Source organism: Pleurodeles waltl, chromosome 2_2 (assembly GCF_031143425.1).
Source record: "Pleurodeles waltl isolate 20211129_DDA chromosome 2_2, aPleWal1.hap1.20221129, whole genome shotgun sequence".
Classification (NCBI taxonomy): Eukaryota; Metazoa; Chordata; class Amphibia; order Caudata; family Salamandridae; genus Pleurodeles; species Pleurodeles waltl.
Genome location: NC_090439.1, coordinates 1,160,600,395 through 1,160,615,175, shown reverse-complemented (window position 1 = coordinate 1,160,615,175; position 14,781 = coordinate 1,160,600,395). Strand labels below are relative to the sequence as shown.

The 14,781-nt window shown below is 44.2% G+C and overlaps 1 protein-coding gene across 2 annotated transcripts in view; it reads left to right on the top strand.

Moving 5' to 3' along the window:
- Nucleotides 1–14,781, top strand: part of LOC138282997 (dynein regulatory complex protein 1-like) — a 164,506-nt gene that overhangs the window by 140,904 nt on the left and 8,821 nt on the right. The gene's annotated exons all lie outside the window — the stretch shown is intronic.

Below are 14,781 nucleotides of genomic sequence, written 5' to 3'. Positions count from 1 at the left end.
ATAGGATACCAGTCATTAAAGCATTCATGGAAGGCCTTAAAAGAATTATACCACCAAGAACACCACCTGTTCCTTCATGGAACCTAAATGTTGTCTTAACAAGACTCATGGGTCCACCTTTTGAACCCATGCACTCTTGCGAAATACAGTTCCTAACCTGGAGGCTGCATTTCTCATCGCCATTACATCTCTAAGAAGAGTAAGCGAAATTCAGGCGTTTACAATACAAGAACCTTTTATACAACTACACAAAAATAAGGTCGTCCTAAAGGACTAATCCGAAATTTTTACCAAAAGTTATTTCACCGTTCCACCTAAATCAAACGGTGGAACTACCAGTGTTCTTCCCACAGCCAGATTCCGTAGCTGAGAGGGCACTACATACATTAGATGTCAAAAGAGCATTAATGTACTACATTGACAGAACAAAAAACATCAGAAAGACTAACAACTATTTATTGCATTCCACAAACCTCATGCAGGAAACCCAATATCAAAACAAGGTATAGCCAGATGGATAGTTAAATGCATCCAAATCTGCTACCTTAAAGCAAAACGACAGCTGCCCATTACACCAAGGGCACACTCAACCAGAAAGAAAGGTGCTACCATGGCCTTTCTAGGAAACATCCCAATGCATGAAATATGTAAGGCAGCCACATGGTCTACGCCTCACACATTCACCAAGCACTACTGTGTAAATGTGTTATCCGCACAACAAGCCACAGTAGGTCAAGCCGTATTAAGAACATTGTTTCAGACTACTTCCACTCCTACAGGCTGATCCACCGCTTTTGGGGAGATAACTGCTTACTAGTCTATGCAGAACATGTGTATCTACAGCGACAGATGCCATCGAACTGAAAATGTCACTTACCCAGTGTACATCTGTTCGTGGCATCAGTCGCTGAAGATTCACATGTGCCCACCCGCCTCCCCGGAAGCCTGTAGCAGTTCGGAAGTTACCTTCAACTTTGTACATTTGTATATATATTATTTTAACCTTAAATAGGTACATACTTAGTCACTCCATTGCATGGGCACTATTACTACAACACAACTCCTACCTCACCCTCTGCGGGGAAAACAATCGAAGATGGAGTCGACGCCCATGCGCAATGGAGACAAAAGGAGGAGTCACTCGGTCCCGTGACTCGAAAGACTTCTTCGAAGAAAAACAACTTGTAACACTCCGACCCAACACCAGATGGCGAGCTATTGCAAAACATGCAAATCTACAGCGACTAATGCCACGAACAGATGTACACTGGGTAAGTGACATTTTCATTATTAACTCCTTTGCTGCCGGGCCTTTTTCCCCTCAGGTAGCAGGCCTTTTTTTGGCTATTTCGGGCAGTTCACACTTAGACCCTCATATCTTTGTGCCCACATAAGCTACCCACACCAAATTTGTGTCCTTTTTTTCCCCCAAATCCTAGGGATTCTAGAGGTACCCAGAGTTTGTGGGTTACCCTCAAGGAGACCAACAAATTAGCCAAAATACAGTGACAATTTCGTTTTTTTTTTTTTTTTTAAAGGGAAAATAAGGGCTGCAGAAGAAGGCTTGTGGTTTTTCCAATGAAAATGGCATCAACAAAGGGTTTGCGGTGCTAAAATCACCATCTTCCCAGCTTTCAGGAACAGGCAGACTTGAATCAGAAAACCCAATTTTTCAACACAGTTTTGGCATTTTACTGGGACATAACCCATTTGTACGATTTTTTGTGTGCTTTCAGCCTCCTTCCAGTTAGTGACAGAAATGGGTGTGAAACCAATGCTGTATCTCAGAAAGCGAAACATTTCTAAAACGTAGACACAATTCTGAATTCAGCAAGGGGTCATTTGTGTAGATCCTACAAGAGTTTCCTACAGACAATAACAACTGAAATAAAAAAATATTGAATTTGAGGTAAAAACAGCCATTTTTCTCTACGTTTTACTCTGTAACTTTTTCCTGCGATGTCAGATTTTTTAAACCAATATACCGTTACGTCTGCTGGACTCTTCTGGTTGCGGGGTTATATAGGGCTTGTAGGTTCATCAAGAACCCTAGGTACCCAGAGCAAATAAATGAGCTGCAGCTTGCAATGGGTTTTCATTCTATACCGGGTATACAGCAATTAATTTGCTGAAATTTAAAGAGTGAAAAATGGGTATCGAAAACCTTTGTATTTCCAAAATGGGCACAAGATAAGGTGTTGAGAAGCAGTGGTTATTTGCACATTTCTGAATTATGGGGTGCCCATACTAGCATGTGAATTACAGGCCATTTCTCAAATAGATGTCCTTTTTTACACACTGTCTTACATTTGGAAGGAAAAAATGTAGAGAAAGACATGGGGCAATATCACTTGTTTTGCTATTCTATGTTCCCCCCAAGCCTCCCAATAAAAATGGTACCTCACTTGTGTGGGTAGACCTAGCTCCTGCGACAGGAAATACCCCAAAACACAACGTGGACACATCACATTTTCCAAAAAAAAACAGAGGTGTTTTTTGCAAAGTTCCTATCTGTGGATTTTGGCCTCTAGCTCAGCCGGCACCTAGGGAAACCTACCAAACGTGTGCATTTTTTTAAACTAGACACCTAGGGCATTCCAAGATGGGGGTGACTTGTAGGACTCTCACCAGGTTCTTTTACCCAGAATCCTTTGCAAACCTCAAAATTTGGCTAAAAAAACACTTTTTCCTCACATTTCGGTGACAGAAAGTTCTGGAATCTGAGAGGAGTCACATATGTCCTTCCACCCAGCATTCCCCCAAGTCTCCTGATAAAAATTATACCTCACTTGTGTGGGTAGGCCTAGCGCCCGCAACAGGAAATGCCCCAAAACACAACGTGGACGCATCACATTTTCCCAAAGAAAACGGAGGTGTTTTTTGCAAAGTGCCCACCTGTGGATTTTGGCCTCTGGCTCAGCCGGCACCTAGGGAAACCTACCAAACCTGTGCATTTTTAAAAACTAGACACCTAGGGGAATCCAAGATGGGGTGACTTGTGGGGCTCTCATCAGGTTCTGTTACCCAGAATCCTTTGCAAACCTCACAATTTGGCTAAAAAAACACCTTTTCCTCAAATTTCGGTGACAGAAAGTTCTGGAACTTGAGAGGAGCCAAAAGATTTCCTTCCATCCAGCGTACCCCCAAGTCTCCCGATAAAAATGATACCTCACTTGTGTGGGTGGGCCAGGTGCCTGCTACAGAAAAAGACCAAAAACCTGTAGAGGTTGAGGGGATAGCACAGCGAGTTGATAAGCACATATTTTTCTTTTATATATCTTTAGGCTGACTCTGCTTCGGGGACTCACACAAGTGAGGTGACATTTTACTTGGGATACTGAGGGGAACGCTGGGGAGTAGGAATTTTGTGCCGGAGCGGTGATCCTACAAAAAAAAGTCAGTGAAATATGCTTTTTTAAGTAAATTTTGAGGTTTGCAGAGGAGTCTGGGTTAGAAAATGTTGGGGGATCCACGCAAGCCACACCTCTCTGGACTCCTTGGGGCGTCTAGTTTAAAAAAAATTCTGGGTTTGGTAGGTTTCCCTAGATGAAGGCTGCACCCAGGACCATAAACATAGGTTCCCTCCCGCCAAACACAGGTAGTTTTGTAATATATAATTTTGATGTGTCCACGTATGTCTGTGATGTGCCAAACACTACAATTGTGAAAAGAAACGCACCTAGGTTAAGTGAAAAACCAACAATTTCTAAGTCTACAAAAATAGCCCCATCTGCCCCCAAGGGGAGAAGAAATGGCCATCAGTAATGTGCCCCCCTTTTGGGGTGACCCTTGCCAAAGGGGCCACCCCCCCACACAAAACACACACACAAGATCCCTGGTGCCTAAGTGGATTCTGCCCCCCTTGGGGGCAGATGGGCCTAAAAAAATAGGCTTGTCTGCCCCCAAGGGAGGCAGAAATGGCCAACAGCTCTGTGCCCCCTTCGGGGGGTGACCCTTGTCAAAGGGGGTTCCCCCTAGCACACAAAAAACAAAGGGAACCAAAAAAAAGAATCTCTGACATCTCAGTGCCTTCTGCCCCCCTTGGGGGCAGATGGGCCTAATAAAAATAGGCCGATCTGCCCTCAAGGGGAGCAGAAATGGCCATCTGTAACGTGCCCCCTTTAGGGTGTGACCCTTGCCAAAGAGGGCGAAAGAGGGCACCCCCTGCACAAAACAAAAAAAGGGGAACATAAAAAAAAATCCCTGGCATATTGGTGGTATCTGCCCCCAAGCGGGGCAGAAATAGCCAACACTAATTTCCCCCTTGCCCAAAGGGTGCCCGCAAGACACAAAACACACACACACAAACACCACACAATCCCTGGGGCCTAGTGGGTTTCAACACATCAAAGACTTACTCCAGGCCAATAGGTTTATATATTGAAAAATATATTTTCTTAGTTTATTTTGCGAACCACAGGTTCAAGATTTACAGTAAATACTTTAAATGCAAGGTACTTCACTTAGATACTTTAGGAACTTTGAATAAAAGCAATATCATATACAGTCTTTGTAAAAATGGCAATAAGCTATTTTCAAAGTGGACACTGCAAAAATAAACAGTTCCTAGGGGAGGTAAGTAAAGGTTAGTTTGTGAGGTAAGTAAAACACTTACAAGTCTCAGTTCTGGGGCATAGGCAGTCCACCTTTGGGGGTTCAAGGCAACCCCAAAGTTTCCACACCAGCAGCTCAGGGCCGGTCAGGTGCGGAGGTCAAAGAGGTGCCCAAAACACACAGGTGCCTATGGAGAACAAGGGTGCTCCAGTTCCAGTCTGCCAGCAGGTAAGTACCCGCGTCCTCAGAGGGCAGACCAGGGGGGTTTTGTAGAGCACTGGGGGTACACAAGTAGGCACACAAAGTACACCCTCAGCAGCATAGGGGCGGCTGGGTGCAGTGTGCAAAGCAGACATCGGGTTTCAGATAGGAAACAATGGAGGGACCCGAGGGTCACTCTAGCGTTGCAGGCAGGAACAGGGGGAGCTTCTCGGGACAGCCACCACCTGGGCTAGGCAGAGGGTTGCCTGGAGGTCGCTCTTGCACTGAGGTTCGGTTCCTTCAGGTCCTGGGGGCCGCGGGTGCAGTGCTGGTTTCATGCGTCGGGTCTCTTGTTACAGGCAGTCGCAGTCAGGGGGAGCCTCTGGATTCTCTCTGCAGGTGTCGCTGTGGAGGCACAGGGGGGTTGTCTCTGGTTACTCACGGGCTCGCAGTGCCGGGGAGTCCTCCCTGTGGTGTTGGTTCTCTGGATCTCGAGCCAGGGGGTCGTCGGGTGCAGAGTGTGGAGTCTCATGCTTCCAGTGGAAAACGTGCAGTCTTTGAAAGTTGCTTCTTTGTTGCAAAGAAGTAGCTGTTGTTGAGCAGACCCGCTGCTCACTGGAGTTTCTTGGTCCTGGGGGTCAGGGCAGTCCTTAGAGGCTTCAGAGGTCGCTGGTCCCTGTTGGATGTGTCGCTGGTTGCAGGTTTTCAACTCAAGAGACAGGCCAGTAGGGCTGGGGCCAAAGCAGTTGTCATCTTCCGTTGTCCATGCATGCTTGTAGGTCAGCAGTCCTTCTTCTGTTCAGGTTTCAGGAATCTGATTTCTTGGGTTCAGGGTCGCCCCTAAATACTCAATTTAGGGGTGTGTTTAGGTCCGGGGGCAGTAGCCAATGGCTACTGTCCTTGAGGGTGGCTACACCCTCCTTGTGCCTCCTCCCTGAGGGGAGGGGGGCACATCCCTATTCCTATTAGGGGAATCCTCCAAAATCAAGATGGAGGATTTCTAAAGGCAGGGGTCACCTCAGCTCAGGACACCATAGGGGCTGTCCTGACTGGTAGGCGACTCCTCCTTGTTTTTCTCATTATCTCTCCTGGACTTGCCCCCAAAAGTGGGGGCTGTGTCCAGGGGGCGGGCATCTCCACTAGCTGGAGTGCCCTGGAGTATTGTAACACGAAGCCTGAGCCTTTGAGGCTTGCTGCTAGGTGTTACAGTTCCTGCAGGGGGCGAGGTGTTAAGCATCTCCACCCAGTGCAGGCTTTTGCTTCTGTCCTCAGAGAGCACAAAGGCCCTCACCACATGGGGTCAGAAACTCGTCTCTCAGCAGCAGACTGGCACAGACCAGTCAGTCCTGCACTGAACAATTGGGTAAAATACAGGGGGCATCTTATAAGATGCCCTCTGTGTGCATTTTGTAATAAATCTAACACTGGCATCAGTGTGGGTTTATTATTCTGATACATTTGATACCAAACTTCCCAGTACTCAGTGTAGCCATTATGGAGCTGTGGAGTTTGTTTTTGACAAACTCCCAGACCATATACTCTTATGGCTACCCTGCACTTACAAAGTCTAAGAATAGACTTAGACACTGTAGGGGCATATTGCTCATGCAGCTATGCCCTCACCTGTGGTATAGTGCACCCTGCCTTAGGGCTGTAAGGCCTGCTAGAGGGGTGACTTACCTATACCACGGGCAGCATTTTGTGGGCATGGCATCCTGAGGGGGTTGCCATGTCGACTTTGCCTTTTTCTCCCCACCCACCCACCCACACAATCTGCAATGGCAGTGTGCATGTGTTAGGTGAGGGGCCCCTTAGGTTGGCACAACATATGCTGCAGCCCTTAGGGACCTACCCTGGTCACAGGGCCCTTGATACCACTGGTACCTTTTATAAGGGACTTACCTAGGTGCCAGTGGTGTGCCATCTGTGGAACAATGGTACATTTTAGGTGAAAGAACACTGGTACTTGGGGCCTGGTTAGCAGGGTCTCAGCACACTTCTCAGTCAAGTCAGCATCAGTATCAGGCAAAAAGTGGGGGGTAACTGCAACAGGGAGCCATTTCCTACCTAAGTAAAAAAGCATTTCATACATTAGGAATGCCGATTTCCTAATTGCGATTTGGAGAGAATGTCAATTAGGAAATCTGTATTCCTAATATTAGCACAGCTTGCCCCAAGATACTTCCCCTCGTCATTTCTCAGCCTGAAGAGTTCTCCTTGACCTACTGGTCTCTTTGCTCAGTGAGGTAGGTAGTCTGTTTCTACATCTCTGTAGCCAAGACACTGTTATGGGCATTGAGGTTCCAGCTTTACGCTGCCCCTATTAAATCAGATGAATGTAGGTGGTTTCCCGTTAGGCCTCGGAGAGCTCCTGCTAACGAGAATGTTCGGCTACAATTGAGTAAAAGTATCACTGCTAAATCGCCAATGAGGTTGCACAAGTCTACGTAGACATCCACCACCTCTGTATCTCTGCACTGTTTGCCAGTTAGTCCGAACTAGAGGAAGATTTAACTGGCTCCCCAGCCTCCTACTTTCTTTAAAAATAATCACTCTTCCATTGGCTGTCTGCACTGTTAGTTATGGCATTTTGCCTTCGCACAGCTGCCTCGAGAGGATTTCACTTTAGTGTCAGGGTTAGTGTGCCAGATCTGCTGAGCCATTTTATTTTTTATATATTCTTTTTGCATGTTATAAAACTTTGTCACAAAACATTCAAAGACAGCCGATTGTTCCAGTGAGCACAAGGCTAGCCGTTTTTCGGGCTTGAGTCCACATCACTTAGCTGTCTTTTGGAGACCTTTAGTTTCTAATATTACATATACTTATAGTGAGCTTTTGGTCAGCCCCTTGCGCATGAGTGGAAGACTTTGTTGTCTGTCTGCACTTATCTGCTCCTGATTTGATGGTGTTTGTCCTGCACAGGAGCGTTTAGGTCTTACAGTATTGTGATTGGTTGATGTGTTCTTTCATTGTTGATGTCAGCCGTTGCTCAACAGTGTGTGTTCAGAACTCTCCCTCCACCCCATTACTCATGACACACCTCCTGCCATGCTCTCAGCAGGCGGCCATCTTAAAATATGAACAAATCCCATTCAAACATGGCCACCGTGGATGCACACATCCTTGGCAGGCGGCTTTGAATGCATTGTTGAATTTTAATAAATATTATTCAGATTCCTCCCCCCCTCATGAATGCATGCACTTTAGCAGTGGGTAATGGGGGGATCTGGGTAAAGCATTGGCCAAGTCAGTTGACTGTCAACCCATGCCAGACGCCAGATCTGTCAAGAGGCACACAGTTTTTGGTAAGTTAAGTTTCAGGGGTGGCATCCTGGCCCCAGTTTAAAATCTTGGCGCTGAGATTTAGAAGGGATTCCTTCCAAGGGCAGCAGGGAAGCCGTTGGTTTTACATCCAATTCTGATGAAAACAGAACCTTTCAGAAGTCTTCTGAAGTGTAGGACAATGGATCAAGACCTTTCTTAGAGAAAAGAACCTGATGCGAGTATAACCGCGCAGGAGCCCAGTCCTGACAGGGTGGGAAGGTGAATGTCCCCACCCTGGGGCTGCAGCCTGCAGGGTGTCTGAAGGGCAGCCTCCATCTTGTGCTGCAGTCACAGCGCTCCTGGAGTGTCCCACGTGTGACACACCACACAATCACACCACATGCATCTGGGGGAAGCGAATGGGTCGAGCTAAAGGAAACAAGTGTATCTTCCATAAGAGGGTGGTAGAGCCTCACCCTGGTGAGACGTGGAAAGGCCTGTGCCCTGCACTGTGGGTTTAGATATCACCAGCTCTCAGTCTAGGCATGGTGAGGGGGTAGTACCCACCTTTCACTATGGATGGGAGTACAGGTTGGACGCACACTCTGTCCAGAAGAACCTTCTGCTCAGTACAGTGAAGTGCAGAGTCACAACTGGGATGCAGAGAGCCAAAGAGGGTATACTGCAAGCAGCAGCTTGTGCTCAGTGCTTACAGCACAGAGCAGGGAGAGGGCACAGGAGAGCTGCAGAAGAGAATTGAGACTAGATACCACGCCATATCACTGCAGTTGTGCACTGGTGCAAACAGAAGGGCAGATATATTTGCACTGTTTTTGCTGCTTGGATGATACAGAATGGTGCAAATCAGTTTTCATCTCATCCGCATTACTAGAATGTTTCTGTTCACCAGCCCACATTTGGAAGAACCTGATTTTGAAAAGTGATATGGTACATTTTTGGTTTAGATTGGTAATCTGGGGGTTCAAAAACAACTACTAATCCGAAAAAAAGTATTTTAAAGAGACCAAACTCAAGGCGCACTGTTTGTGCTTTGTGTGTGAACCTGGAATAAATTGTTTGCCTCAAACAATGTCATGTAAAAAGTGGAGATGTTTGTTCTCCACTTCTTATTACACAAACAAAAATGGTGTGAAGTCAGTTTGCACAGTTTGTCCTTGTGCAAATGCAATGTCCTCCTTTCCCTAAAAGATGGCAAGCGGATTTGCATTTTCCAATAGTACAAAGTTTCTATAATTTAGTCCATCAGGCCCTGCAATAGAAACACCCTGAGGAGCAAAAGGACATTTGCACAGGTTTTCTGCAACCCTGGGACACTTTGGGATTACTGAAGGAGGGCAGATGCTTGTGTGACTCCTTTGTTAATATGGCTTGTACTAACCCAGAGTGTTGTGCAGAGGTGCTTCCTGGTTTACCAGGGGACAAGGCCTCATGGGACTGAGGCAACACTTGTGCCCCTTCACCCACACCCTAATCTACAGATGGAGGTCCTATCGGCTGTATGGAGGCACCCTGCTTCATGGATGTCAAGCCACTAAAAGGCCTGAGGTAGCAGAAGTGACATCATACACTTTGAAACACCCTTTATAACATCACAGGAAGCGATCTTGTGATCCTCAACAGTGGTTCACTTACCAGGAAGTGATATCCTAAAACTTGAAAGTCCTACAAGAAAAACAAGTTACTATAATAATAGAACAGACACTAAAGTGGGTCTGTGAGTAGGTGTGTAAGTGTGCGAGTGGTCTGAGACTTGGTGTGTCAGTGTCTTAGTGGGTCTGTGAGTGGGTGTATGAGGGTCTGAGTAGGTCAGTGAGTGGGTGCATGTGGATCTGAGTGGGTGTATGTGAGTGGGCATGTGAGTGGGTGCATAAGAGTCTGAGTGGGTCTGTGAGTGGGTGCATGAAGGTCTGAGTGGGTTTGAGTGGGTGCAGGAGTGTCTGAATGTGTCTGTGAGTGGGTGCATGAGGGTCTGAGCGTATCCATAGTGGGTGCGTCAGTGTCTGAGTAGACCCTCTCAGACAGTGATGTATGAGGGTCCGAGTGGGTTTGCGAGTGGGTGCATGATTGAGTGGTTCTGAAAGTGGATGTGGGAGTCTAAGGGGGTCTGAGTGCGTGCATGAGTGTCTGAGTGGGTGTGTGAGTGGGTGCAAGAGTCTCTGAATGCATGTATGAGTGAATGAACTAGTGTAGGAATGAGTGTGAATTAAAAAAAAACAACACTTTTCTTATTCTTGAGTAATCTCGATTAATTGCGAATATCGCAGATGGTGAAGAAAAATCATTTTAAACACATACTTTGACCCTCTAACAACCCTATATCACACTTTTGGGGTCAGGGTACCTCCACCCTGACCCCTTACGCTACTTTTCATTTTTTTTTTCAGCTCCAGGGTCCACGTTCCGAGACTTTGAAATGGCGGCCGCAACTTTCTGTTCAGGTTGTAGTCAGCCAATTACAATGCTTATATTTGCGGCATTCGAATATTTGCGTCCTCAGATATACAAATGTATTTTCCCTTTAATATCTCAAAAACTACTGAACGTGATTACACCAAACACCCAAAACCACAATCTGCATAACAACAGATAGCTTTCTGCCAAATTTGGTGTATTTCTGCCCAATGGATTCCGCCTTTAGCCATGTTCAAAGGTCCTATGGGAATTAACATCGGAAACCAACTACCCCCCCTCTTTTCTCAGCCGTCCTGCTTGACGGAGCACCCCAAAACTTTCTGTGCGCAACAAGAGTCACCGAGGCACTTTTTCTTGAAATTTTTGTGAAGATTTGTCAAACGGTGCCAAAGATGTAGGCAAGTCAAACAGCGCTTTCTAAAGAAACATGGCCCTAACTATAACTGCCTAGTGGCGACCACCACTAGGAGATATATATATATATATACACATATATATATATGTATATATATTTATATATATTTCTCTCCCAGAAAGTCTGCCCCAAACTGCACACTTTTCTTCGGGCAATTCCGAGAGATGGCACAAATCCAGTTCTACTCAGTTACCTTTTAAAGGGATTTATTATTTAATTCAATAAAGTGCGAGGTGCCACAAAGAAAACCTGGCCTACGCATTTTCGGCAAAAAGCCTTCTACTGCGCCATCCCATAGTGCAGTGCAAGATGTAAATTTAAAGGGATCTCCTCATTTTTGTCTACACCTTCTCTTAAAGGTATAAACGCACACAAACCACTTGTATAACCATATATAACTATTCCTATACAATCAATCCTCCTTATGGCAGCGTGAGAATCCAAATCATATAATGACCTTGTAATGAGTTACAGTTTATAGAATCACATGATTATTTACTTAAATTCACTTGTTTTTTGATAAAGTGATTTTTCTTAATAAAGTGCTTATCATAGGTTTGACTCATTAATATCATAATTATTTACATTCACTGCAGCAAATAATTAGCTATCTTCCACTATTGCCATCCCATCGAAAAACAAAGTGCGAAGTGCTGCAGAGAAATCTGACCTGGTAAAGTACCTCATAGTCCATCAAATATTTGCTTAAGGTGGAGCTATCTCCCAGTAAAGTACTTATATTTAATCAAGGATTTATTATACTGGCCTCATATAAGCTAACAATTTCATGACTGCCACATTCTCATATATTCCCCATGTGAACACTTATATCGCAAAAGAAAGAGAAGATTAGATAATAGACATCCTAAATGTACATTTTGTGAAAAAACGTGTGCAAAGATGGAGCAGGTGAGAGGCATGAGGATGGCATCATCTTCTTTCTTTGAACATTCGCCTGTTCTCAATATCAGAGATTTCCTAACAACATTTATGATTGTCATCTTGTTTATAAATAGACATGAAGTTCTACATCTGTATTCAAACCCCAAGGTATTCCTGTTCCTATCGTTATGATCCATCTGGATTCCGCTCTCCTAAGGGTCAGCTCTCGATCTCCCTCCCTTATTTTGGTTTTCACATGATGGATACCATAATAATGAATGTCCTTATCATCTCCAGCATGGTGATCCCAAATGTGTTTGGCAATGACATAGGAGTCGTCTTGTCATAGTTGGACTCTTGCTCTGAGCAAGACTGCTGGTTTAAGGATAACAGTACTTTTGTTTGTAGGCGACTGAGTCTTTCCTACAACAAGTCACAACTGTTGTCCCAACCTTACCGGCTCACTAGCAGTACCTCACCAGAAACACAATAGTAAAAGGTGATTTATGGCAGTCGCTTACGCATGGACTCAAAGTAAGATCTCTCAGGGTTGTCGTGGTTGAACGGAGATTACCCTTTTTTCACAGATATATTATGTCTCATACAAACACAGGCAATTACACAGATGCAGTAAAGTTATAATAGCTTTTTATTTAACATAAATGCAATTTGCGATAAGTTGCATGGACTGCAATGATTAGGATAATGAATATAGCAGGAAACAGTATTGTGAAGAAGAGAGTCATTGTTATGGAGACCCCCACCATTTTGCAATACATGAAAAAGATATATAAGATGTAATAAGCCCTAATACCCTAATGTGAATAGGCCTAACCTCCTACCTAATGGAGAGCTGGGTTTGTTAACCCTAATCTGCCAAAGCCGTGTCCATGGGAGGAGCCCCCAACCCTCGTTACCTTGGAATGAGGTCTCTATCTCAGACTCCGCAGGGACACGAAGACTGGGTCAGCGCCAAGACGACTGTAGCATCGGTATCAGCGATGGTGGCGATGCCCTCTGGTCGGAATCCCTCTGATTATCTGTCTAAAGTGTGATGTATTTATACAGATCTACAAGGTCCCCTGACATAGATGTGTTCCCAAACAATAGATAACAGACATGCTTGGGGCGGCAATTAATATAAACATTCCCTCGAAAGTATAGAGAGGGAAAATCCCTAAGTGTGAACACCTACTGTTTGTTTGTCTTTGGTGCTTGATCTTGACGCCTTGGCGCGGTGACACTGATAATGTAACTCATAACAAATGGCCTATCTATAAACAAGGCAGCCATCTTAGAAGAAATAAATAATTAAATGGGCTAAGACAGAGCAAGCTAAGTAGGTTAAAAGCCACTAGGTGACGGGGGCACGAGTCTGCAAGCCAGTGGCTAAGCTAACTCCTACTATCCCATTAAAACGAACTAGGATTCACTACAGTCTCTATTTGCTATTGCTCTTAAATGTTGCAATATGCGTGGTTTCAGTTTATTTTCAGTGCTACCTATGTACTTTTTGCCACATTGACATTTTAAGATGTAAACAACAAATGGGGTTTTACATGATATCCGGTTTCTGATCCTCCTCACGGATCCATCAAAACATTTGAACTCAGTCATATTCCTACCATTCAGGCAGGAGTTGCACTTTGTGCACATGACAAAACCTTCCGTTTGGAGCCAGCTTCTTGTTTCACTTCCTTGCGAGGGTCGATAGCTTTTGACTAGCAAGTCGTTCAAAGATGGTATATTTCTCTAGGTGATCCTTGGATGTTCCGTCACCCATTCTTTCAATTCTTGATCTTTCCTAATGATCCTCCATTTTTTTCCAAGAGCTATTCTAATTTCTTCATCTGAACAGTTATAATCCATATTATATCTAATGATTTGATCCTGATTATTTTTCTTTTCTTTTTTATTATTTTTAGGAGCTAATAAGTCATCCTTGTTCTTTTCCCTGGCTCTTTTCATAGCGTTCTACAGTATGGATGCTGGGTATCCCCTCTTTGTAAATCTCTGAAACATTTCATCGCCCTGTATTTTAAAGTCACTCAATTCAGAGCAATTTCTTCTGGCTCTTAAGAATTCTCCATAGGGCACACTCCATTTAACTGCTTTTGGATGTGAGCTATTGGCAGATAAAATGCTGTTAAAGCTGATAGGTTTGCGGTATAGTTTTGTACAGATCTTCTCACATTCAATATACACATCAGTATCCAAAAAGGTTATTCTTTCTTTATTTCAGATGTAAATTCTAATCCAAGCAGATTGTTTTTAAATGAATTTAGTAACAACTCTATTTCATTCTGCTCTCCTTCCCAAATTAAAAAGAGATCATCAATAAAACGAACCCACAGGACCACTTTATCCAAAATCTCAGTATTTTCTTCTGTCCATATACATTCTGCTTCCCAGTGGCCCTTCATGATGTTCGCATAAGTGGAGCGAAGGATGTTCCCATGGCTGTTCCTTTCTTCTGGATATAATAGTTTCCATCACAGATGAAGATGTTATTAGCGAGACAGAACTCCATCATTTCTAACAACATCTGTGTGTGCTCCAATAAGCTTAATGATCTGCTGCGTAGAAAGTATGCACAGGCTTTCAAGCCATCCTCATGTTTGAGTGAGGAATATAATGAAGCAACATCCACCGTTGCCATTATATACTCACATTTCCATGGTAAACCATTCATCCGATTTTTTTAAAAATCCATGGAATCTCTAATATAAGATGGAAGTGCCGCCACATATGGGAGTAAACAAATGTCTAAAAATCGTGATGCATTTTCCAGTAATGAGTCACAGGAACTGATTATAGGACGTCCCTTAGGATTTTTAATGCTTTTGTGTACATTCGGTAACACATATATTGTTAGTGTTATGGGATGTTGTTTTTTAATATACATTAGTTCCTCATTTTCCAACAAACCTTTTTTGTGCCAGTTGTTTAATTTTTCATGAAATATCCTCATGACTTCTTTCATAGGATCTTTCTCCAATTTTTTCATAGTTGTTTTGAATCGATAATTT